The sequence below is a fragment of the Nomascus leucogenys genome, chromosome 11 (genome assembly GCF_006542625.1).
Source record: "Nomascus leucogenys isolate Asia chromosome 11, Asia_NLE_v1, whole genome shotgun sequence".
Lineage (NCBI taxonomy): Eukaryota > Metazoa > Chordata > Mammalia > Primates > Hylobatidae > Nomascus > Nomascus leucogenys.
Genome location: NC_044391.1, coordinates 49148445 through 49175428, shown reverse-complemented (window position 1 = coordinate 49175428; position 26984 = coordinate 49148445). Strand labels below are relative to the sequence as shown.

Sequence of the window (26984 nt, the reverse complement as noted above, 5' to 3'; positions counted from 1 at the left end):
CGGATCACGTGGTCAGGAGATCGAGACCATCCTGGCTAACGCAGTGAAACCCTGTCGCTACTAAAAATACAAAAAATTAGCCTGGCATAGTGGCGGGCGCCTGTAGACCCAGCTACTGGGGAGGCTGAGGCAGGAGAATGGCATGAACCCGGGAGGCGGAGCTTGCAGTGAGCCAAGACTGAGCCACTGCACTCCAGCCTGGGCAACAGGGCGAGATGCCATCTCAAAAAGAAAAAAAGAAAGAAATGTTTTAAAATAAATAGCAGGTCTTCTTTAATAAATGCTTTTGTTAATTTGTTCTACTCAAAACTGATAGTAGCTGTATAATAAAAATAAGACTAAGATATATAATAGAAATGAGCTTACAATACAAGCACATATCAAAAAACCAAGTTAAGATTCTAAGATAATTCATATATTATATTGCTTTCCAAGTTCCTTACAAACACCATAAATGCTCTCTTGTTTATCTTGTTGTGCCAGTGATTTATGGAAGCCAGAAGGGAAAACTGCAGTCACAAGGACCCTAGGGCAAGACTTAATAGTACCCTTGATGACTAAAATAATTGATATCCGTCTTTAAAACGTGGAACAAAGGAAACTATATGTTGAGGTCCAGTGTTATCATAATAATAATAAGTAAAAATATGTTTAAGTCAGGTGAACCTGATGTTAAGTCATTAGCATCACATTGGGTGAGGACTTGAGGCAATCTCTTTGAGGAAAGAAATCTACTGATATGGCTAGCATCAAGGTGCACCTTCTTCTGAAATGTTGCCAAGACATGAAAGAAATACTAGTTTTGAAACTTGTCCAACTTGTATATCAAGTCAGTCAGGATCTTGAGATAGATCACTCTGCTTTGGTGCTTTCCCATTTTCATGTTTGCTTATTTACTGTGCCAGAGTTATGTGTTATTTATTACTTCTCTATAGGATTCACTCACTAAAGAGGGACCATCTAGATCTATCCACCTCAAATACTATATGGGGTTTTTCTGTTTGTATCAATTTAAGGGGTACACATGCAGTTTTTTTACATCGATATAATGCAGAGTGGCGAAGTCTGTGCCTCTATTGTAACCATCACCTGAATAATGTACATTGCACCCATTAAGTAACTTCTCATCCCTCAAATCTCTTACCTCCTTCCCACCCTCCATCCTTTCTAGTCTCCAATGTCTATTATTCTACTCTGTGTTCACGAGTACACATTACAATATGGATTTCATCAGGTAGCAGACTACCTTGGCCATTGGCTTATTATTATATCTCTAACCAAGAACACTTTGTAGTCCCAATTTTTAAAACTAGGTTTACCCTTAATTTTATACTTTCACTCCTGTAGCATTTCTTAATTGATCCATAGTTTAGGATAAATAAGTAGTTTACCATCTAGCATCAATATATTATTCACTGTATTATGACTCACGACATTTAATATAATTGTGACACCTTAAATGTGACACCTTAAATGTGACATCTAAAGTGTCACAATTATACCCTTGTTGTTATTATTTTAGTATAATCCCTGTTATTATTATTATTAATATTTTATTCTTAATCATCACCTCTCAACTAATAAGTAACTCGTGCAGACAACCTATAGTATTTGAAGAGAAAGGATAAAAGAAAGAACATAAATAAGCAAATCCTCCATGCACCATTTTTGTGCTCCACTCTACTAAAATTTTACATTGCATAACAATTCCACATCCTGTAACTTAGGTCCTGTATGTTGACAGTATTTAAAGAAAATGCCAGCTGTGACTAGAACAAAGTTGCAGCAATAACAAGAAATTTCTGCTATATGGCATTTCCTTTGGTAATTGCTGTGGTCTAAATGTGTCCCCCGAAATTTATATGTTGGGGTCCTGGCCCTCAAAATCATGTTAGGAGACGGAGCCTTTGGGATATGATTAGATCATGAGGGCACATGGAATTAGTGTCCTTATAAAAGAAGCCCAAGGGAGCTTGCTTGCCCTTTTCACCATGTAAGGACACAGCAAGGGGTGCCTTCTACAAGGAACCGTCCCGCACCAGACACCAGATCTGTCAGTGCCTTGATCTTGAACTTCCCAGCCTCCATAGCTTTGAGAAATAAATTGCTATTGTTTATAAGCTACCAGTTTATGTTATTTTATTATAGCAGTCCAAATAACTGAGACAATAATAAATCATCTAGAAAAGGTATACCCCCTACCAACAGACAAAAATTTCACAGAGTACTTTAAAGAACTTATTTCCTTCTTTTTTGATGCATTGCATGCTGATAATTCTGAGATCAAGCAAGGATAAATATATTTATCTATTATAATACTAAGAAACTGGCCAGAAGCCCGCATATATCACTTTTAAAAGTTCATGGAGGATTAGGAAAATGGTCAGAGTGAATCTGTATTGTCTCTTATAAATGTATTTTTAGTATAACTAGAAACCTACTGAAGCAAATTATCACCAAATCTGTGTCAAAAAGAAAAACAGTATAGATCATGAGTAAAAAATTGATTCTTAAATTTTAAAAAAGAAAACATTTCAGACAAATTTAATATTCTTATTTGACAAAATTATAGGTTTAGGATACAGAAAACAAGAATGCCTTCCTCCCTCCCTTCCTCCCTTCCTTCATCCTCCTCTTTATTAAGAGACAAAAATGTGCCAGGAAATGTGCAAAGAACACTCCCTGCCCCAAGGATCATATAATCTAATGACTAAAGCAAACAAATAAGCAATTTCATTATAATAAGGTGTGTCCATGTAAATTCAAGTTGTGTACGTGTCCAAAAGAGGGCCCCAAAAGCTCCACATAGAAGGAAGTCTCTCTTGATGTTATTTGAATGGTATAGTCATCAATATGCCAAAAAAAGTTTCTAAGAGCATGTAACTCCAACAGTTGATTAGAAGAAATGAAGTACCACAGGCACTAATCTTGATTCAGAGCAGTTTTTCCGTGACATTCATGATGGACCAAACAAAATGTTCAGTAACACTGTAGCCAACTATGTCAAAAGTTATTTCAAGGTAGGGGCTGACTTGTGCCTCTTTTTAACAGGTAAAATGCTCAGTATAAACACAAAGTAGGTGCCTAATACATACTAATTGCACCCTGAAAGCTAGAGGAACATGCAAAATATTTTCACATATTAAGATAGAATTTAAATGCTAGTAACCTTGATAAATTTAAAATATCAAGAGAAAATAAATGAAGACTGAAGCAAAGTGTTGCCTTTAAATTCAAACCACCTGTGTTCAATTCTAATTTAGTCACTTAATAAGCTCAGTGGCCTTTAGCTGGGTATTTAGCTTATTTGACTCTCAACTATCTAACCATAAAATGAGGATATTGATACTGATCCCTTAGGCTTAGGTCTTTGCGAGGAATAAATGAACTAATATATTAAGGTTCCTAATTCAAGGCATGGCCCAATATAGGGTACTCAGTAAATGTTAGCCTCATGTCCTTATTATATACATGGAAAAAAGATTTCCAAAAAGTGTAAAAGGCTGGGTGTGGTGGCTCACGCCTGTACTCCCAGCACTTTGGGAGGCTGAGGCGGGAGGATCACCTGAGGTCAGGAGTTCGAGACCAGCCTGGGCAACATGGTGAAACCCTGTCTCTACTAAAAATACGAAAAAAAATTAGCTGCGCATGGTGCATGCCTGTAATCCCAGCTACCCGGAGGCTGAGGCAGGAGAATCACTTGAACCCAGGAGGCGGAGGTTGTGGTGAGCCAAGATCACACCACTGCACTCCAGTCTCGGTGACAGAGCAAGACTCCATCTCAAAAAGAAAAAAAAAGTGTAAAAGACCTTAAAGGGTCTCCTCATCAATTTCCCTTTAAGACATTCTAAACTGAAAGTACGTAGAGGAAGGTCATTCTACAATTTTCCCCATAAAATGGTTTCATCTTTCTAGGAAGCAGCACAAAAGAAAGTGGCCTGAGTATCTAGCATAAACCTCATCAATTCGTTTATTTAACATTTATTAAGTATCTCCCACATGCCATGGATTATTTTCCAGACAAGTGTCATTTAAACCTGTGTCCAAGTTTCTGATCTATATGAACCAATGAATGCTAAGTATCCAACAACCTCTAGTGTTGGAAATTCATCATTTTCTTTAACAATTCTTAGTCCTTGGACAGATTTCAGTATTATTTACTGATGCAGGAAAACGGAGAAGAGTTCAGAGAGAATAGGAAATCGAGCTCAATCTGAGATTGCTGAGTTTGAGATTAATCTGAGATATCCAGATGGAGAGACATAGTGTATAGGTGGAAAATCAGACCAAAAGGTCTTACCAGGAACCTTACATTTGGAAATTGGCAACACATATGCAGTAGTTAAGTGATGAGAATAGATGAGATCAATAAGAAAATGTTGGCCAGGCGCGGTGGCTCACGCCTGTAATGCCAGCACTTTGGGAGGCCAAGGCAGGTAGATTGGTTGAGGCCAGGAGTTCAAGACAAGACTGGCCAACACAGTGAAACTCCATCTCTACCAAAAAATACAAAAATTAGCCGGGTGTGGTGGCACACACCTGTAGTCCCAGCTACTCGCACGCCTGTAGTCCCAGCTACTCAGGAGGCTGAGGCAGGAGAATCACTTGAACCTGAGAAGTGGAAGTTGTAGTGAGCTGGGATTGCGCCACTGCCCTACAGCTGGGCGACAGAGTGAGACCCAGTCTCAAAAAAAAAAAAAAGGAAGAAGAAGGAAATTTTGATAAGAGAGACATACCGAGAACAGGGTGCTGGGGAACACCAATATCTCAAGGAAAGGCTGAGGAAGAGGAGCCAGCAAGGAGGCTTTAAAGAAATTATCACAGAAATAAAGAGAGAACCACAGATACTGTTTCATAAGCCTAGGAGTGGAGGGAAATTGAGTTGGAAAGAAAGGGAGTGGTCACCTACATCAAATGTGAGGGATATCAAATAAAATTAAGGATAAATAAAATCCACTAAAGAATTTAATCTACCTATAAGGCAGTTCAAAGAAAGATAATTTAATAAAGGGTCCATCTAAAATTTGAATGCCCTCAAAATAATGCTGTATTGGGAACTGTCCAGTTGCACTTTTATGAACACTCCCAGTGTTAAAACTTTACCACTTAATGAAACCCTTAATCTTTACACAGCTCTAAATATTATCAAAATCTTCCTCATTTTGAATACAAATATTTCTCCTTATATAACTGTCCACTGATACAATACTGTTTTCAAATATTTGAAGATAACTTTTCTAATATAGCACTTATCGTAATTTGCAGCTCTATTTGTGTATATGTCAATATATACAGATATATTCTTGATTATAAACTCTGAGAGTAATGATGCTCCCTGTTTCACTAAGTATCCACAGCACACAGCACAGTGCCTGAAACCTAGTAGATGCTCCACATACAACGACTGAATTAATAAGTGTATTGACGAGCAGAGATTTAGACTCTAGAATTAATTATTGAATGAAATTTTAGCATTCCTTTCTCTGGGGACTTTTTTTTCTTAATTGGATCAATGCTTATGTAACTTCTAAGTCAATGTAAGAAAGCAAGATAGATTGGGTGCCCTCTCAAACTTCCTTCCAGAACTTTGATTCTGTGAAAAGCTGACAAAGATTACATGCAGATGGAACATCTCATTGGAAAATTAGGAAACCTGGGTCACAGACCCAGGTCTGTCACTATTTCTGTGTTCTTCAACAAGCCTGGACACTTCTCTGGGTCTTGGGACCACATTTATAAAGTGAAACTTTTGTATCTACACACTCCAAGGTCTTTTTCTAGTTTAATATATAAGACTATAAAAAAATGTAAATATTATAATATATTGTGTAAAGAAAAATAGCTGAAATGCCTAGTCATTGTTCTGATTATATTATCATTTCTTCAAACTTCACATTTCTCTTTTTTTGAAGCTATTGTATAGCTATAATAAGCTCCTTTTATACCATGTTTTCACTTTGCCACATCTGCAATCATCTGAAATACAACTGCCCTATCATCTCTAACAAAGTAGTTCTTCAAATCGAATTACATTGTTGTTTTCTGTGACACTGAATCTATTCTTTCACAAGGGGGCTTTCTCTTAGCCTCAGCTAGAAAGTTTTATTGCTAGTTATAATTTTAAAGCACAATCTATAGCAATACTTACTGATAATTAAGGCAAATTATCAGCAATTACTATTCCATTATATAAGCAACAATTCTAATTCAGACCAAGAAAGTCAATTAAGTATACAAAGAACATATTATATACATATATATTAAAATTACAAGAAAATTTGCATGATACCTCTCATCTGTAAAAAAAAAAAAAAAAGAATTCAATCTGTTCCCACCTTTTTCAGCAATATTTCTAAGACATTCAAAAGAAAATACAACATAGGTGTAATACACTGCTCCTCCTTTGATGTTGTTATATTAAAGACATCCATAACCTTCAAGAATAGAAATCTACTATTACCATACCATCATATCACACCATCATATTACCATACAATATCTGCTGCCTGCATTTTCATATTATTTGAAAAAATCTATTTACAGATATATTTTTGGTTTTATTCTGCCATTTGTTACAAATAAAATTAATTTAAAATAGATTTACTTGGAAAGGGATTGTCTGAATTCTTCCCATATAACTAATGTTTTCATAAGGCTTTGTCATTAATCAAAAAATTAAAAGATTGCATTGTTCAATACTCATCCAGCATTTAGCATCTAATTAGTCTTATATTGATGTTCTACAAATGCAACTGAGTTCTGCACCAGAGCTGCTGCATAGACTATTCCCACCCTACCCCCAAGAAACCCATTTCTTACACAGCAAAGAGCCCAAGAAAGGTTTTCAGAAGGTAAATGTAATAGTACATTTTGACCTGAGTTTAAACTCCAGAAAAAGACACACTTTGGCTCACATTTACTTAAGAGTTAGAGATTTTTTTTCAATTCAAATGAATAAATATTTGAGTATATAACATGAATTTTTCAAATTTTCTTAGATGCTAGTTCCTTATCTTAATACATAACAAGGCTTTTCATCAAATGAAATTGGAGAATCATAGAAATGCATTTATGGGAAATCTGAGACATATTCAAAGAATGCTATGGATGTTATGGTATAGTTTTAATTGAACAATTCTAAAATTGAAAAAGGGGGTCCTACTTAGTATTTCCAGATACAAATAATTTGAACCAAAACAATTCTCTAACCAGCATTCTGTTAAGCAGAATGAATCTAATGTTCTAATGAGTATGATTGAGATGCAATACTGTATGGTTAAAAACTCAGCTCTGAAGGCAGAACACCTGATTCAAGACTCATGTTTGCTTCCTACAAGCTGTGTGGCCTTGGTCAAGCCACTTACTTATAAAATAGGAAGGACACTAGTCCCTTACTCTTGAATTGCTGTGTGAGTTTAAAAAGATCACTCACGTGAAGTACTTAGCACAGTGACTGGCATGTTGGTCAGGTTTTAAAATTTTTTAATGTTTACGGATCTCCATAGAAAGCAAAGACCACAGGGGGGAATCCTTCACCCCCTCAGAGTGTTCCTGTCCATGACAACCATGCAGGGGCACAGCCTCAGTGCACAATGACACTCAAGTGGTAACAGAAAGCAAAATGGAAATAGAGAACTCTGGGCATGCTCCTCACTTTCATCCATGGCTCTCTCTTCCTGCCACCACCAACTTGTCTAGGCAGCAGACTGCTGCTGGAAAAGTGGACTTCATGGTCTATGAGGCCAAGTTGCTGCAAGCTGGGCAAAAACTCAGGAAGACCACAATAGAGAGAAAGGTGACTTTCTGCTGACATTTTTAAAAGCTGAGGTTCTTTTATACACATTATTGTTCCCCAAAGCTCTCTCCTTGGTGTTAAGACATTTCCTGGGAGATCTCAACCATTCAGAGGATTTCAGCTGCTACCAGTACACTAATGACTTCCAAGCCTGTGTCTTTAAGCCATAATTCTGTTCTGAACTTCAAACCCAAATTCACCATTACTCACATTTCCTCTTGGGTATCACAAAGGTACCTCAAACTCAAAATGCTTAAAATTAAACCAATTATCTTCATCTAGGTGGGCTACAGTTGCTCTGGGGATCTCATTTTATAACCCCCAGCAGTCACCTAAGCCAGGACCCATTATTGACTCTTTTCTCTCCCACTACCACATATTCAGTCTCCAAGACCAGTTTGTTGCATCTCCTGCCTCTAAACTGTTCCTTCTTTTCCTCCTTTCTTCCACCTCTTCAGACTTTTGCCAGTTCTCACCAGAATGACTGAATAGCTCTGTAGCTGGTGTCACTGGCTTCCTACTCTCCCCTCCATGGAGTCTATCCTCTATATTCTAACCAAAGCTTCTTTCTAAATATCAGAGGAGGGTAAGCCTCAAGACAGACCACAGTTAGGCATGGCAGCTCACACCTGTAATCACAGCACTTTGGGATGCTGAGACAAGAGGATCACTTGAGGCCAGGAGTTCAAAACCAGCCTGGGCAACATAACAAGACCCCATCTCTACAAAAAATTGAAAAATTAGCCAGACATGGTGGCGCAAGTCTGTAGTCCTAACTTCTTGGAAGGCTGAGGCAGGAGGATCACTTGAGCCCAAGACATCGAGGCTGCAGTCAGCTATGATTGTACCGCTGCACTCCAGCCTGAGTGACAGAGTCTCTAAAAAATAAAATAAAATATGAATAAAGAGAAAGACCTCAGGGGGGCAGTACTAACATTCTGTCAGGAGTATAAAAGGTCACTGTTTATGTTATAATTTTTCTTAGAGTAGCTACTATAGCAGACACAAACTAGGAAACAAAGGTTTACTTTGATGTGACAGAGATACTATCAAGAACTCTGAAGGGTCTGAGAGTTTACCCTATTTGCGAACTCACAGGTTAGTCTTCCATATTTCATAGATCCTGGCAAAAGACACAAGACTCCCAGATTACAGACAGTCTTTATTATTCATCATACAGCAAGCAGCATGAACATCCTGTTTAAGTCAGTTCTCTTTCTCCCCAAGACCCACAGATATGACATAAAGGATCCCATGCAGATGCTGCATGTGGCATCCCTAGCACTTAGGGAACCCATATCTTTTATAATGGGCTACAAGAAGATCTGCCCTTTGCCTCGAAGGGAGAGATTATTTTTATTATTGTTGGACAGTAAGTAAATCTGCCCTGTAATCCAAGAACAGAGATTGTTTTCCAAGACTAGTCACTTGTTTAACATCCTTGAAAAGATATTTTGGAGCAGAAGAGTAGTTAGTGTTCTGAGACACTTGTGGAGAAACAGACTTTGAATTCAAACCTGCCACTGGCATTCACTATCTGTATGATTTTTACCTTTCTCTATCAGAGTTTCCTTACCTGAAATTGAGGATCGCACGCATTTCTAACTCACAGCCATTCTACAATATCAAAAGAAATCACTTGCATACAAATGTTTTGTAAACAATATAGCACTATTTAAGTATAGTTATTATTTATGATTCTGGAATGTATTTTGTTGTTTCTTATGGAAATGAAAGATAAAAATTATTTAGAATTTTTTAATTATACAATTAATGAAACACTTATTAAATGCCTTATTAAAGGTTAGATTTGGGTGGTACAAGGTGAAGAATTATGACACATTCCTCAACCTCAAGAATTTCACATTCTAGGGAGGAAGCCAACAGAAAGGACAATGACCAAGATGTGTTCAAGTGACAGAATAGAAGCATTATATGCCCTAATAGAACTTGGAGAAATCTTTATAGAACTTGGAAGAATCTAAGTAATCATTAAATCCAAACCTCTCATTTGCCATAGAGAAAATTGGTGATGAAAATGATCAGTAATTTTTTTCCAAGGGCTGATAGCTATCTGTGGCAGTGTCAGAACTGGAACTCATTATTTTTGACTTTTAGTTTAATAAACAACCTTGACAGAAATTTCTTGTTCCTGAATAGAGGTTTTACAAGACTGAGGCAGGACATTCGGTTTGGCTGCACGCATTTTTCCCTCCTCTATAGTCTTACTTCAGCACATTGCCATTTTACCTCTTTGTTCCCCAAGAATTTCAATGGATTTATTCTTTTCTAACTTCTTACTTTTCTCAAAGGTCAAGGATTTCCTCTTTTTTTAGAGAGAAATCTAGAACAAACTTCCCTTCTGACCTTCTTTTCTCCCTTACTTTTACTCCATCTGGCTCCCTACCTGATAATTCTTCCTCGTTATATCCCACAAAATGCTAACCCTGCCACCTTCTCAATCCCTGACTGCCAGTTATTCAGTCTGCTTTTTTCTCTCAGTTCACTCCGGTCTGCCATACCATCTGCCCAGTGAACTTGATGCAGATTTCATAAAATGTAAAGTAAAATATTAGCTACAAACCCTGAAGTTCACCTTAAAGACCAGATGTAATCAGCTGCTAGGAAAAGACAGTAAGCAAGGAAAATCATAGCTCACCCAGTTTTCCTAGTAGTGTAACATGGACTCTGCTCCAAGGTAAAATTCACCAGTGTGCAGTAAGCTTGATTTAAATTCCATGTATTGATTTTAAATTTTTTTCAGTACTATACAGTGCCTGAATTTTTTACTAATTTTCATATTTGGGATTGCATTGGGGAAGAAGAATAGATATATCTTTTTCAATAAGCACCACTGTAGCCATAGCTCAAAAATTAGATTGAGCTTAGAGCTTAATTATACAAGTCTGAGTGTTTTGGGACAATACAAGGAAAAATCAGGTTCATTCCATTTAAAGCCTTTCTTGAGAATCGTCAGAGAATCCCAAAAATATTATACTTCAAAGACTAAAGACATCATATTCAAGGGTTTTGAGAAAGTTTCTAGGTGTACAGCAATGCTAATATATACAGTTATATTATAATCTTTTAAAATACATGCAAAGAAAAAATATTCAACTTTTTTATGATCTAATAAACTGATCTTTTTCAGATTTTATTAAACATATGTGTTTTTGAAATAATTAAATATAGTCAAAGAGTTTTAATTTTGTGGAATCTTCTATGGTGGCAAGAATTTAAAAGCTTTACTTAACTCAGAAGGGTGAAAATGAAATCAATAAATATCTGAGCATATTATCTAGACTAAATAGCATTTAGAATTAGAATAGCAAAAAAAATTTAGTATCATTGAAGCCAAGAACAATGGTATCATGGTCAATAGTGTTTCTGAAGTTAACAAAAAAAAAAAGCAAATCCCAGTTCATGATAAATTACAAAAATGGTAATTATGTAGATAAGAATAAATGGCTTCAAATTCCCTAATGAATGAGTCAAGTTACTGACAACAGCAATCAAAACATATTCCATATGTGATTAACAACACTTAAATTTGATTTTGACAAATATTATTTAATTTATACAACAGTAGAATCACAAGTGTATGTAGTCTCTAAGTCTCCAGGTTGCAATAAATTATGGAAAGAATGGGAATTTCAGTCAGCATGCTTACTTAATTTTGTCCTTGACCTTTTGCCTAGAATGTATTTGTTAATTCGGGTGTAGGTCAGAATTACTGGCGCCCCCTGCCCACTCAGTTTCTGTCTCACATACACACACACGTGCGTGCGCACTCGCGCACACACACACACACACACAAAATCAGAAATGACACTTCTTCACAGAATGCTTCCTTAGGCATTTAAGAAACATAAAAAACTACAATCTATCAATTTGTAACTATGTAACCACTGATCCCATCTTCCCATTAAGTTTATTAAGTACTATTAGATGCCAGACACTGCGCTAAACACTGAGAATCAATAGAAATGAGATATATACATGGGTCTGCCTCACAGAGCTTATAGTCTAACGGATTCAGTAGAATGAATTGATATCATTCCTCAGCTATAAGCAAAGCTATTCCATATAGTAGAAACTTCTAAGCACTTAGAAGAAAAAAACTGAGTAAGATTTAATAGCATGACTATTACAAACTATATTAATCATACAACTTGAAAGAAAACAAATTGCTTCACTCCCTCAGACTGACATGTCTAAATCTAATCTCAGTTTATAATTAATACACCAGCATAAGGAAACATAAGAACTTCCAGAGCACTGATAAAATTGATGACAAAGTATTTTACCCAGTGAACTGAGCTTGTGACATGAAGTCCTAGACAGCAGTAGAATAGAGTCACGTACCTTAGTTATGACACCTTCTGACATTAGCAAAACTGGCTTAGGGGGAGAAAATGCTACTAATATATGAAGATAAGAAGTTCAAACTTCCTAAATCATAAAGTATTATGTCTTCAATCCTATAGGAATCAGTTATGGAAAGTTATTTAAGATTAACAGGGCAAAATTCACAAAAAAGAAGAGATATTCATTTTAAAATTGTAAGCCCAATAAATATACAAGGAAAGCTTCATCTTTTTTCAAGTCCATCCTCCCCACTACACATAGTAGCTACTCAAGTAGAACAAAAACCTAGACATTATGGCCAAAATTTTGACATCTAAGCCCTAAAAGGAATAAGTCACTATTGAAATTCCAAAAATAATTTGGAGAACTAAAATTGACTTTGTATACTAGAATATATTGATATATAATATAATGTCTTAGTTATGAAATAAACATCTCTTCAAACTGTAGGATGTAAATCAAACTAGCATTAATATGTGAAAAACAATTTCTAATTTACATTTTGGAGGAAAAATATGTTCTCTAAATAGAAGGCTAAAAAACTAAGCAAAACACTTACAAATTCTGTGCTCCTATGAAAGAGCCTATGAGAAAAATGTTTGGAGTCAGTGTCCAAGTTTGAGCTGCTTGCCACAGGGAGAAACCTGTCAAAGGGGTAAGACTTGAAGGCTTCCCACCTTTTTGAATGTGTGGAATAAAATTTAGTGATAAAAATGCTTTCTAAAGCCATGCAACTCAAACCATAGTCCACAGGCCAACAGTATTCATCTGGGAGCTTGTTAAAAATGCAGAATCTCAGGCCCTCTTCCAGAACCTTCATTTTAGCAAAATTTCCCTGGTAATTTGTACGCACATAGAAGTTTAAAAGGCACTGATATAAGGAATAAGACATTCTGGGACTACAGCGCCTGTTCCAAATATTTCGCATAAATTTAAACTTCTGCATCTACGGTACATCTCTTAAAGCCTCCAAGATACCATCAACTTCAAGATGAGTTCAGCATCAACTATACAATGAGTCATTAAGAAGAAATAAAACTACAGGGGTCAAATTGAGCCACTCATCATTATCATTATCATTATCACCTCCAGATGAGCCCTTTACTATCAACTACTCTGATTCCAGACGCAAATGGAGGATTGTGGTTAGAGATGACAGAGGGGCCAGCATACACATCTCTGTAACTAACTGTCCTCACACACCCCTCTGTCAACCGTGGCACACTCATAGTCCTTAGCCTGTGTATGGCCTGCAGATATGTCTGTTGATCCACATAGTATTTCAAATTTAATTCATTGCCATCATTTATAATTTTGGAACTTTCACGTTTAAAAATCTGCACATCCAAGTTCTCTTCTGCCACACACAAATCAGAAAATCTGCCACACCAGACCCATATTAGACCTAGCGTGGTAACATGTTGGAGCCAAGGCTCAGCTGTCTCACTCAGATGTCGGCCATAATCTCCACCACTCCCTGTGGTATCCCCAACACTATGACTGAGGCCGAGTGTCAGTTGCTATTTGTCATCTTCCACTTGGTCTGTTTTATTCATTCACATTTCCAATTTGACCCCTATAGGCATTTGAATTTGTGAACCTTTTTTTATTTTTTATTTATTTATTTTTATTTTTTGGCAGATTCTTGCTCTGTTGCCAGGCTGGAGTGCAGTGGTGCTATCTCGGCTCACAGTAACCTCTGCCTCCCAGGTTCAAGCAATTCTCCTGCCTCAGCCTCCTGAGTAGCTGGGATTACAGGCACCTGCCATCACACCTGGCTAATGTTTGTATTTCTTTAGTAGAGATGGGGTTTCACCATGTTGTCCAGGCTGGTCTCAAACTCCTGACCTCAGGTGATCTCTAAGTACTGGGATTAAGAGACTCTAGGGCACATCATGTCACTAATCTAAAGTCACTCCATATGTGAAATTCAGGAAAAAGAGCTACCGTTTGTGTCACCCTCCATTTGAGGATAGACCTTGTGAGCTGGAATCAATCCACTGCATTACATACCTCACCTCAAATATACACTATAATATTTTTCTTCACAATCCATTTCAACTCAAATATTTAACTATTTTAATTATTTATTTTCAGACCTATACTTCTCAGTTATAAATAAGAATGACTAAGAAGAAAAGATACAGCACAATAGATTGTTGAACCATTCCTTCAGATTAATTTCAAAACTCCAAGTAATATACTAAAATGGTAAATATAATGAGGGCAGATGTCTGCCTTTTTTGTATACTAAGATAGCCCAAACACCTAGAGAGTGCTTTCTATGGACTGAATGGTTGTGTCTTCCCAAAATTCATATATTAGAGCCTAAATCTCCAATGTGATGGTATTTGTAGGTGGGACCTTTGAGAAGTAATTATATCATGAAAGTGGAGCCCTCATGAATAGGATTATTGTCTTCTAAGAAGAGACATGAGAGAGATGATACCTGTTCCCCCACCCCACAACCACCACATGAGGATCTAGTAAGAAGGCGGGTGTCTACAAGCCAGGAAGATGGCCTTCACCAGACAAATCTGCTGGTGCCTTGATCTTGAACTTCCCACCCCCCAGAATTGTGAGAAATTACTCCTTATTGTTTATCACTCAGTCTGTGGTTTTGTTTTGTTTTTTTGTGGTGGTGGTTGTTTTGATACAGGGTCTTGCTCTGTCAGTCAGGCTGGAGTGCAGCGGCACCATCACAGCTCACTGCAGCCTCAACCTCCTGGGCTCATGCAAACCTCCCACCTCAGCCTCTCCAGTAGCTGGGACTGCAGGCACTTGCCACCATACCCGGCTGATTTTTGTATTTTCTTGCAGAGACAGGGTTTCATCATGTTGCCCAGGCTGGTCTCAAACTTTTGAGCTCAAGTGATGCACCTACTTCGGCCTCCCAAAGTGTTGGGATTACAAGCGTGAGCCACTGCAACGAGTCAATCTGTGGTATTTTTATCGTAGCAGCTCAAACTGACTAAGACAGTGCCCAATAAATACTTATTGAATAAATGAACAGACTTTTCCAAGGATTATAAATTCTCAAAATTCATACATAGATTTTGAATGAATGTGTTTAATTATCATATAATATATGAAGATTATTTATTTGCTAGCCTAGTTGATCAAACTAATTTTATTTCAGTGACTATGAAAGCCATCAGTAGAGCAAAGACATGTAACCCTAAAAAACCAGAGACCCATGACCTATCACAACTTGTTTTAGAACAAAACAGCATGATGCAGATAAAGCAACATTACTAAATTATAAGATTAAATCTGATTCAATTTTATGTCCGAAGGTCTACAGCCTTTAGTCATCACTGTAATCGTCATTATCATCATCATCATCATCATCATCATCATCTCCATCTCGTTCTTACAAAGCTGAAGAACCCAAATAGCAAGCTAATGAATTTTAACCACTCAACAAATGATGGAAGGAGCAAACATATCTTCAACTAGAAAAGTATAAATTTTGACCCAATTCTGAATGTATATTGATAAGCACACCAATCATCAGTCTAAAAGGGGTTTGCAATAATGCTTAAATGCATACATATCTTAGCAGGGAACAACTGTCATATAACAGATTACTTATCTATTGGAAAGTATATATGAGGCATTTAAATGCCAGAAACTATCTGCTAGATTTTCCTTGACTTCCTAACTAAAAGGGAAGCTCCTTAAGGTTAAATATGTCACGCTATATTATTGCACTTCCATGCCATAATACTTAGTGGGTCTGAACACATGGGAAAAAAAATACTTTTTTTTTTTTGAGGCATGGTCTCACTCTGTCACCCAGGCTAGAGTGCATGGCGTGATCACAGCTCAATGCAGCTGTGACCTCCCAGGCTCAAGTGATCCTCCCACCTCTCAGCCTCTCAAGTAGCTGGGACTACAGGCACACACACCCATGCCTGGCTAATTTTTTTTTTTTTTACTTTTGTAAAGGCAGGGTTTCATCATGTTGCCCAGATGGTCTTGAACTCCTGGGCTCAAGTGATCCTCTCGCCTCAGCTTCCCAAAGTGCTGGGATTAGAGGCATGAGCCACCATGTTTTTTCAAACACCTCATTTTAATTGTCTTAAAAATTCCACTGAAGAAATATGTTGCTGAGAAACTGAGGCACAGAGAAATAAAGTGGTTTTTTCGTGGCCACATGGTTATTTATTGTTAGAGCTACAAAAGCATCTCCAGAGTTCTCGCCACTGCACCACACTGGTTTTATAATAGTCAATTTCAAAATTTATCTGCTAACCCAAATAGCAAGCTAATGAATTTTAACCACTCAACAAATGATGGAAGGAGCAAACATACCTTCAACTAGAAAAGTATAAATTCTGACCCAATTCTGAATGTATATTTATAAGCATGCCAATTATCAGTCTAATAGAGGTTGGCAATAATGTTTAAATACACACATATCTTAGCAGAAAAAAAACTGTCATATAACAGTCATTAGATTTAGTCCAAGAACTAAACTTTTAAAAATTAGGTTAGGTTTTTTCCTTAAAGTTTTCCAAAATGGGGCCTCTGTTTTGTGGAGGATGAGATTTCAATGCCCTCTCATTCTCCCCTTGGCCTTTGAATTGCTTCACTGAAATGTGGATCATCTACCTCCTTTCTCTTTCTACACTGTAAAAAAGAACTAAAGTTAGAGCTATTTCACTCAATTTGACTCAACTTTCCAAAAAAAATACAAACAAAGCTGGAGAACCCAAATAGCAAGCAAGACCAGGTCACAGCTACTGACTTGGCTGATAGCCATTTCTGAGAAATTTTCTGAACACTCTAGCACCAACAAATTTGAGTATGCCACTTACCATACAACTATAACAAGGTAAAACTAAACTAAGAAAGAAATGGTAGCAGTAACCAGGTCTCCTATTTTAAATAAAAATAGTACTGGACAGTGCCTCTGTGAAATTAGAACTGTCTGTAAGCTAGTAATGATAAGAATATAAGTATAAATGTTGTTTTTCTCAAGTAATATGAATGGCCATTTCTAAATTTTTGACTGATCTGAAAGTCACAAATTCATTCCATCAATATATAATGCCCTATTGTTTGCAGAGTCCTGGAAGGCCTGCCCTCTCAAAGAATATATTTTAACAAAGTCTCTTTGTTCTATCACTAGGTGGAAGTTTGCTATTAAAATTCCTATAACCACATAACCCTTTTAAAACCATGGCAGAGTTTTCAGATATAGACAATAATTTTGAATGATCAGTTTTTTGTACCAGAAGGAATCTGTCTCCTCATAGCCCAGGACATTCTGGTTTGAAAACTTTCATTCCAAAGCACAAATGCACCTTTACAAAAACCTTCTGTTCTAGTGCCCACTATAATTTATTTTCAAAGACTTGTTTATAAAGAGCTGCATAATCCACCCAAAGAAAGTCAAAGTGTTTTTCTGTATTATTAAACTCAACAGAAAGTTCCATGTGCAGCTACAGGAGACCATAGGCAATTAACACTGAAAACTGAAAGGTTTAGAATGTTTGCATGACCTTTAAAGGGCAACACAGTTACCCATTCACATGCATGCAATTATGCAGTGACTAGTTCGTAGCAGCAAATATATATATATTTATTTATATTTAGTAAAACAAACCTTGCATTCATCAAAAACTACTTTGAACTTTCCAGGCTTCATGTAGAGAGTTAGCTTTACAGGAGACTTGTTCAGCTGGTTGTCTTCATTTTGTCAAATTACTAAATTCAGCCTATCACCGTAATTGCTAGAATGCAACATTATCACATTATTGATCTCTCTGTAAAGAGTTTCCAAAATCTACTGCATAGAGCTATGTTTAAAAGAAGCAATATAAGTATAAATTTAATTGAATGACTATGTTTGTACTATTGCTGGGGAAAGGAAGATGTAACTTTGCTAACTAGCCATTCAGGGGAAATCATAAAACAATTACAGCTACTATGGAGTAACTTAGGAGATTGAAGGAAGTGATTAAAAGGACTTTATCTAATATAAACATATAAGCTCTGATTCCTTAGTTATGTATCTCATACTCCACATGAACCACTGAACAAAATAGAGTATTCTTCTTACAGCTTAAATATTTACTCTTCATCTGATTTCCAAGTAAACTAGAAACCTTATGTTTTCCAATGGCAATACCAGTCAATCGCCTAAGTATTCCACTGACTAGCTTGCCTAATATTACAGCACAGGATAAAATCCAACATATCTATGTGGTATACACATTAGAAACAGGTGGATTTTGGAAAACTAACATAAATTTGGAGTATAATATCAATATATTTCTGGCAATTTTGTAGATACCATTTTAAACGAGAATAGTACATGCCAATGTAATACATAGTTTGTGCATTGACTATGGAGGTGTATATTCAATAAAGACAGCAGCACACAGATATGTTCAGCGTTTAAAATGTGTCAAAATTCCCAGTTGTAGTGTCAATAAAAACATCCCAAAGTGTCTCCGCATTGAGGGCAAAAATGATTTTTTTTTACATTTGTAGCCTAGTAAATAAAAGTATCTCCAAAAGAAAAATTCATGAGAAAAATAGAATATTAACAATGGCTCAAACAGTAAAACTCAGTTATAAATGACCTTGTCATACTACGGATATAGTTGTACTGCAAGTCAAATCATGGAAAATAGTGGAAAAACTATGCACCTAAAAAGGTAGACATTCTACAAAGTTGTTCTGATCACCCTGCTACATAAAACCAGTATTTTAAGTGGGTGTCATTTAAAGCATATGTATGTATGCATGTGCATATATGTATAGATACAGAGATTATATCGTTAGATACTACAGAGAAATATATTTAAGTACTTTCACATTCCAATGTCTAACTTACCCTCTTAAAATTTCTGTAAGATTAAGAAGACAAGAAATGCTTATTTTATTTCATTGATGACACTGCACTGAATGAATCACTGCACTGAATGAACAAAATCAGACCTTCTAAAAATTACCCAATAAGTCAGTGGCCAATGACAATTAAAAAACAGAAACTAACTTCTATGTCTCTGTTTGCTGGGCTCACCTGTCAATCTCCTGTTTCAGATTGTGCTCCGAACCTAAAGTAAAACTGCTTTCTAAAGACTAATGGTAACTCAATGTGAAATTATTTCTTCTCTTTCGATGGAATAATTAAATAGTTCAATATGCTCAAAGTAGTTCAAAATAAAGTTAACCAAAGAATTTTCAAACAAAATGGTAAATTCACCATATCACATGGCATTATAAAATCAGTTTTCCAAAAGCAAGCTGTATCATGTGAAATTTTGTGCAAGCATGTGGCCAGATATGAAGCTGATGCAGCTGGTTTGGCCTTCATGTCTAGCAGCAGGCTGTGTTAATGCATTTCTTCTCTTTGTTTTGATGAAGCCCTACTAATAACAGGTTGATGAATTACATTTGCAAATGTCAGGCATAGATCAAAGGGGATGACGGCTTGGATGATTATTTTACCCCAAGTTGTGATTTTTCACCAAGAAAAAAAAACTGCATTGCACAGTAAAGTTCCTTATTTTTACTTGAATCTTCAATGAACAAAACAGCTGCAGAAAAATGTGACTTAATGAAGCATCCCTAATAAAATACTGCAGAAGTAAAAGCAGGGGCACTGAACTGTTTGCACTCTGGTTGTTTCATCTTTTCAAATATATTAGAAATAACTGATGATGCTTTGGAACATTCCTTGTTTGGGACATGCATTAGAGAGTTCATCAGTAAATGTTCATCAGTTTGCAGTGATTGCTGAACTTTGGTGCAATCTGACAGCACCTTTTCTTAGGGGCCAAGATAAAAAATGACTGAGAAATCCTGAAGATACACATCTTACCCTTCCTGTATAAGGTAATCCATAATTTGCAATTAGTGATAAATCATCCTTAAATGTGTATTTTAACACAAAAATACATTTAAAAGTGATCATCAAAATACTATATTGAAGACACTGGATCCAGGGCTACTAACATTTTCTGATAAAATATAAAATAATTTTTAAATTTTTTCTACTGCCCTCTAAATTTTATCATTTTATAAATTTTTAAATAGGAAAACTGGTCATATCTAAAAACAGATATTTTTACAGCCATGTCATCACATTTTATAACTTGGTGGTTAGTAAATACCATATTGCCATCTCTAAGCAATATGTAATCTATGTTGACATAAATCCATAGGCAACTCAATGAATCTTCATTCTCCAATTTGTCATTGTTAAAATAGCTAATATTTTTCTAATGCGATATCACATATACTTAGAAGCTTTAATTCCCCTTTAGCAGAACCTGTAGCATTATACAGGCATTTGCTTTAATGTCAAAAATTCTGGGTTCATCTTTAAGAGACACATATCATAGCACTCTACATTAATATGAATTCAAGAATCCTAAAGTACTAAATTTTTTAAAGGCAAGAAAAGAATCAAGATTTTCACATCAAAAAAATGCCTAATCTGAATAAAACAACACACTAAAGCCATTTGCCTCTTAAAAGATTCCCTGTGCCTAAGTATTTAGTTGGCAGTGACAATGACCTCACGGACTTTTACTATCTATAAATAATGCAATCCAACTTTTTTATTGAAAATTAGGAAAATGAAAATATTTATAAGCTCCAGTGTGGTAAATGATGGCCTTTAAGTGGCTACTGGTGGCTTTAAAAATTAAGATTCTAAAAAGAAAGGTCAACTCAAACAATTGACTCAGGATGAGATCCAGAACAAAATAAAGTAAGGAAAGAGACAAACATGTCTGATCTTTTATTTGAAATATAAGATGTTAGGTGTCAATTTTGATATTGCAAATGATTAATCAGTCTGAGAGTACAAATGCAAACATGGAAAGGCTGGGGTAAGTACAAATAATCTTAATCCTCTGATTTTTAAAGCTTTAGAAGTGTTTTTAATCTCCCTTCCTGGTTATTTTGGTTTAGCACTTTACACAAAAATCTTAAATTGTTCATTTGTCTTAACTTATAGCCTAATAAAGCAGTTTGAGAGTGTTCATTGATAACTCTGAATGTTGATGTTTAAAACAATCTAGTTGAGAAGACAAGAATCAGATCATTATCATTCAGTCAATAGTAACTGAAATTCATCCTGTCCTGTGTAAAGGACCCTCCTACACTACCAACTACTTTAGGGACACTTCAGAGTAAAGGTTGCTTACGAGTTTGCTTTGTGTGTGTGTGTGTGTGTGTGTGTGTGTGTGTGTATGTGTGTGTGGTTTTTAAGGTTTTTTTTCTCCACGAACCATTTTGTAAAATCCAAGAGGGGATTTCACACTCACAAAAAGAGTATTTTTTTCCCTCTCTCTCTCTTATTGCCATAAGCCAAACTCTAGCAGCAAAGGTGAAGAGAGACTAGCCGCTGTAGTAACATTACTACACATTTGATTCCAAACGCTTCAGGCAATTGTTTAACACTCGGTCAGGACGTGGAATACTCAATAGGGAAGCCTCGCGTCCACCCAAAGGCTCTGCGAGCATCTATGGTTCTTCCTTTTCAGACAGGATAACTCAACCTGCAGTTCTTAGAGAAATAGGGCGCCCGATCTCAAACTTTCCTTTGCAAAGCCAGTGTCTGAAAATAACACGTTCCTCCATTGATAAGTGAAGATCAGTAGCCTCAAGAAAACACTTCTTGGTAGGCACCTGGCCTTTTAGAATTGAAGGGGGAAGGGATGGCAAAGCAGTTGGCAGAAAACCCGTGTACTAGTAGCAAGATCTAGGAGACATCTAACCGGAAAGACATAAAAAACCACTAGTCTCCCAAAGCCATTCTTACTCTGAACGCTGTTCGTTAAGAGGATCATTTACTAAAGCTCTCTTGTAGTAGCCTTTACAAAAGCTTTATTTCATTCAGTAAGAAAGCACCTCGTCCCAAATCTAAATAAACCTTAAATAGATAAGGCTCAGGAAATTATCAGCTTGATTCTTTATGAAGATAGTTAGAGGTGGAGAAATCAATAGACTCGCTGAAACACCCACCTTCTGCAAACAGGCCTGAGAATTAACTAATCAGAAGTGGACAAAAAGTAGGGATTTCAGAAAGATGACCTGACACATCCCATTGATCTTCCCTGGAATGCGACCCCCAACTCCTTATTAAGAGTCCAAAATGGTTACCAGCCAGGATGGGTCTGGGTGAGGAATCGAATTAAAACCCACTTCAATTCTCGACCTGGTCGTTTGCTGTATTAGGAGAAATGGGGCAGAGAGGGAGGGCACCGCTCACGAAGCCTCCTTTCGCATGCTCCGATCCCCTCTCCGCGTCCCTCTACTGCGCCCCTACCCTGACCGCCCGCGAGGGAGACGCCGGCCGATGAACCCGCATCTGCCCTCACCTCTCGCCTTCCCCGGACGATCCCCCTACAGCCCCGGACCCCCAAGAAACGGAAAGGGAGACGTGTGCACACGGGGGCTTCCGGGACGCGGTCCTGCAGTTGCCGCTCCGGTCCCCAGCGCTGGCCGGCGACCCGAGGCGCGGCTCGCACCTACCTGCAGCCCCGCTTCCCGGTGGCGGCAACAACTAGCGATGCTCCTGCAGCTTTTGCGGGCCGGCGCCAGCCTTATCGCTCTCGCATCGCTTCCAAGATGCCAATCCGCCGTCACCATCCAGGGGCATAGGGAACCGAAGTCTGGTGCTGTGTGCTCGTGGAGGGCGGCGTGTGAGTGTGGCCCTGAGCGTGCGAGTGTGCGCGCGCGTGTGGATGTGTTTCCTCCTCCGATGGCAAAGAGGGTTCAGGAATCTCTTGACATCCAAACTGGAATCCCCCTGAAGCGGGTGAAGGTGAGCCTGATCCTTCTCCCCCGCTTCTTTATTCCACAGTGACAAAGTAATCAAAAGATTTGTTTACTGAGGAAAAGCCAAAGTCCCACAGCCCTTGGCAGCGCCCGCGGTCGCCTCCTGTCCTCGCCGGATGCGCGCGGTGCGCTCAGCTCCCTGGACTGCAAGAATCAAGGCGGTCTTGCAGCAATTACCGCTCTTATTCCATCTCTGATTTGTTTGCTTTTAAGGCCGACTAAAGACTTTTCCTCTCGCCTCACGTCGTCTCTCCCTCTCACACACAAACACACTCACACATCCTCCGTTCCCTCTCTCCCGCCCTCCCTCTTGTTCTCTGGGGAAAGGCAATTGGACAGAATGATTCACCTTCAGGAAAGCAGCCTCGGCCACGCACTACTCGAGTTCCCTGGCTCTCGCAGGTACTGGGTCTCCAACGTGGCGGAGTTGCTGGGAGGCTCGGGACAGGAAGGAGGAGAGGCTCTGAGCTCAGCCGATGTCCCCCCGCCAGACGCCCGCGTTCCTCCGTCCAGATGCCCCTGTTCCTACTGCTCACAGATAGGTCCCCGCTGGTGCCCTCGCGGAGACTTTGCGCCTTCCACTCGAGTCCACTTAGCAGCAACTCCTGGCCAGCTTCAGCCCCTCAATCCCGCCTCGAAGTGCTGCGGGCAGAGCTCCACGCAGCCCATCCGCTGCCCTTCTAGGCATTGTGGGCTGGAAGGAAGGGAAACCCGCCGATGTCCCCCTGGCAGCAGTGCCCTGGCACCGTCACCACCGAGGTGCGAGTTCCAACATCGAACACAAGCGAGCAGGTGTCGCCTGTGTCACTTCGCTAAAGGCGGGAGGGGAGAAAGAAAGGAGCTGGGGGAGGGTGTCGAGGAAACAAATCCAGATCACCGGCGGGGAAAGAAGCCGTTTAGCAAGCAAAGCCTCCTCTCCGCGTCCCACCCCAGATGCTGTACTGTCAAAAGACACTGATGCTAATCTTTTAGAAAGTCGCCATAAAGGGCAGAGCCCCTGCTCCACTCTAGAACCCTATTCCACCCAGCCTGGCTGTCCAATGAGTACACACACAGTGACTTGGCTCCCCCGTATAGTGCAGCGAGAACGCAGGAAGAGAATAGGTCCTGACACTCCAGGTTGAGTTAAGCAGTAAAATGGAATGGCAGGGCCGGGAGGCGTTGCCTCGCCTCTCTCTCCCAACAGCCAGTTCTGTTAGCCCCAGCAACTGCCGTTGAGAGCAAACAACGGTCCTGCAGAAAAAGAACGAGACAGTAAAGATGAGGCGGCAATTGGTATAAAAGCTGGACTATGTCTCCCTCTAGAGGGTCAACCGGATTAGAACGCTTTACTAGATGTAACAGACCAGTTTCTCTCCATAAAGAAAAAGAAAACAATATCTGGTTTCAGGGAATTTGCATTTTTACAAATTACAACTTCTCAAGGATTTAGACGGAGGATTTTCACTGCAGCCCTATTAAGCAAAGCCCTTGCTAAAGGAACGTCGTGATATTCATGACGCTGGAAGGTCATTTCCTTACATGTTTGGTCAAATTGGGTGTTGGTTTAAGCGCTGTGCATATGAGCTCAAATGAAGGGTCTTCTGAGGCTCACTTCGATCATGTTTGGAGATGAGCAGAACCTTAATCTAGTGATTAGAAGACTATTCAAAAATGAATAATTAGTAAGAATGAATTCAGAAAAAGAAAATCTGAAACAAAGAAAGGGAATGCTGACCCAGGAAATCTTACAAGTCTTTTACAAGGAAAGATAACTCAAGAATCTGGTTTTGGAGACAGTTTTCATAACTCTTTTTCAACTAGACCAATAATGGTCAAGATAGCTAAATTCCTTCCAGCTCTAAAGGTCTGTGCTTTTATATAGCTGTGATTCACTGAAACCATTGACAAATTAGGTATCACAAGCTCTCTTCACCAGCTATAAAATAAAAGTAATACTACCTATCATATTTACAAAGAAATATAGAATATATGCTTCACTTAGCTATTTTATCTTAACATGCTTAGTAAATCAACCATATTTTGTATCTAAAATGCATCAAGTAATTTAATCATGTTGAGGTGGTCATTTTTATAAAAAAATAGCTCCACCGATTTTATAAAGTTTTGTTACATCAGTCCAAGTCGAGCTAGGTCCCATCTGTAACCTTAACATTTAGATTTTTGTGAACTATTTGAGCTGTTAATACATTTGTAAAATATGTATTAAAGTTAATATTAAACACTCTTCCATTCACTTTGAATTTTTGGAGCAGTTCTATTTTAACTTGATAATCTAAATTAGCATAGTCACAAAGAAAGAAAAGAACATATTTTTTAAATAGCTGAGACTAGTTGAAATCATTTAAAACAAAGCACCAAAACTAAACAAGGCAAGTTTTGCCGTAACTAATTGCTCTATGGCATATTTGACTTGGTCTAGTAGTATACAGCAATCACTTGTTTCCAAGGAACTCTCAGATAGTCTCTTTCAAAAGATTTATGCCATGTGATTAAATATTTCATTCCACTTACATAGTAACTTATATCCAGGAAAGCAACGTTTACATTTTAAAACACCTGCACTGTTTCACTGCAAATCTTACAGTAATTTTTTGTCTGCTGTGTTCAATAGTGTGATGAAATTCAAGCAGGAATGACATTGGAAACTTGGACTCTGTACTAGAAAGAAGTCACTTACAAAATCACTTTAGAACATTGGCTTTCTTTTCACACACACACACACATAAAGCATACATTATAATCTTTCTATCTTCTAATTCATTAACTTTTTGTGGTTGTAGAGGAATCTATAGTTTTGTCATCTTGTTAAAACTTTATTTGTATTGTTTAAGTGTGGGACATTTTCAGCCTTATTTTTCTAACTAAACCCACTGTGTTTTTACAAATATATGAAAAAGTAAAGAGAACAGATATATAATTACAAAACATAGCAAAATTTCTTATCCAATGTCATATGATGCTGAAATTCTATCATAACCTCCGTGCTTTTTGTAAATAATTCCCAATTTTTAGATCAAGATATTCCTATTTCCAGCATCTCTTAAACAAAACAAAATCTTTTGCATTCTCTTCAAAGGAAACAAAGTAGCAAATATTCTCCCAATTTAACAGAAATTTTTTGTTGATACTTCTTACCTTCTACAGGCATGCTTCAAAAATGTTGCAGGTTTGGTTCCAAACCACCACAAATATTGCAATAAAGTGAGTCACACAATTTTTTTGGTTTCTCAATGCATGTGAAAGTTATGTTTACACCATACTGCAGTCCATTAGGTACGCAATAACATTTTGTCTTAAAAATGTACATATCTTACCTTGAAAATGGTTTAATGCTTTTTTTAAAAAAAAAGTGTAATGATCATCTGAGCCTTCAGCGATTCCTAATCTTTTTGCTGATGGAGAGTCTTGTTTCAGTGTTGATGGCTGCTGATGGATCAGGGTAGTGGTTGCTGAAGGTTGGAATTGCTGTGGTGATTTCTTAAAATAAGACAATAATGAGGTTTGCTGTGTCAATTGACTCTTCCTTTCACAAAAGATTTCTCTGTACCACACAATGCTGCTTGATAGCATTTTATCCACGGTAGAACTTCTTTCAAAATTGGAGTTAGTCCTCTCAACTCTGCCACTGCTTTATCAGTCAGGTTTATGAAATATGCTAAATCCTTTGTTGTCATTTCAACAATATTCACAGCATCTTCACCATGAGTAAATTCCATCTCAAAAAAAAAACTACTGTGGATGTTTGCTCATCCACAGAAGCAACTCTTCTAGCACCTAGAATGGTGAATGATCTCCAGAAGCTTTTCAATTTACTTTGCCCAGATCCATCAGAGGAATCATTATCTATGACAGATGTAGCCTAGCAAAATATATTTCTTAAATAAGAAGACTTGAAAGCCAAAATTACTACTTGACCTGTGGGCTGCAGAACAGATGTTGTATTAGCAGGCATGAAAACAACATTAACCTTCTTGTACATCATCAGAGCTGTTGGATGACCAAGTGTATT

The 26984-nt window shown here is 37.7% G+C and overlaps 1 protein-coding gene across 2 annotated transcripts in view; it reads right to left on the bottom strand.

Annotated features, from left to right (window-relative positions):
* TAFA2 (TAFA chemokine like family member 2) overlaps positions 1–26984 on the bottom strand; it is a 566967-nt gene that overhangs the window by 469067 nt on the left and 70916 nt on the right. Inside the window, exon 1 of one of the 2 annotated variants that reach the window (XM_003252734.3) lies at positions 22667–24252. The exons of the other annotated variant lie outside the window; for it this stretch is intronic. The gene's annotated coding sequence lies outside the window, so the exon portion shown is untranslated. Of the gene's footprint in view, positions 1–22666; positions 24253–26984 lie in introns of those variants that run through there. 2 annotated transcript variants of the gene reach the window in all.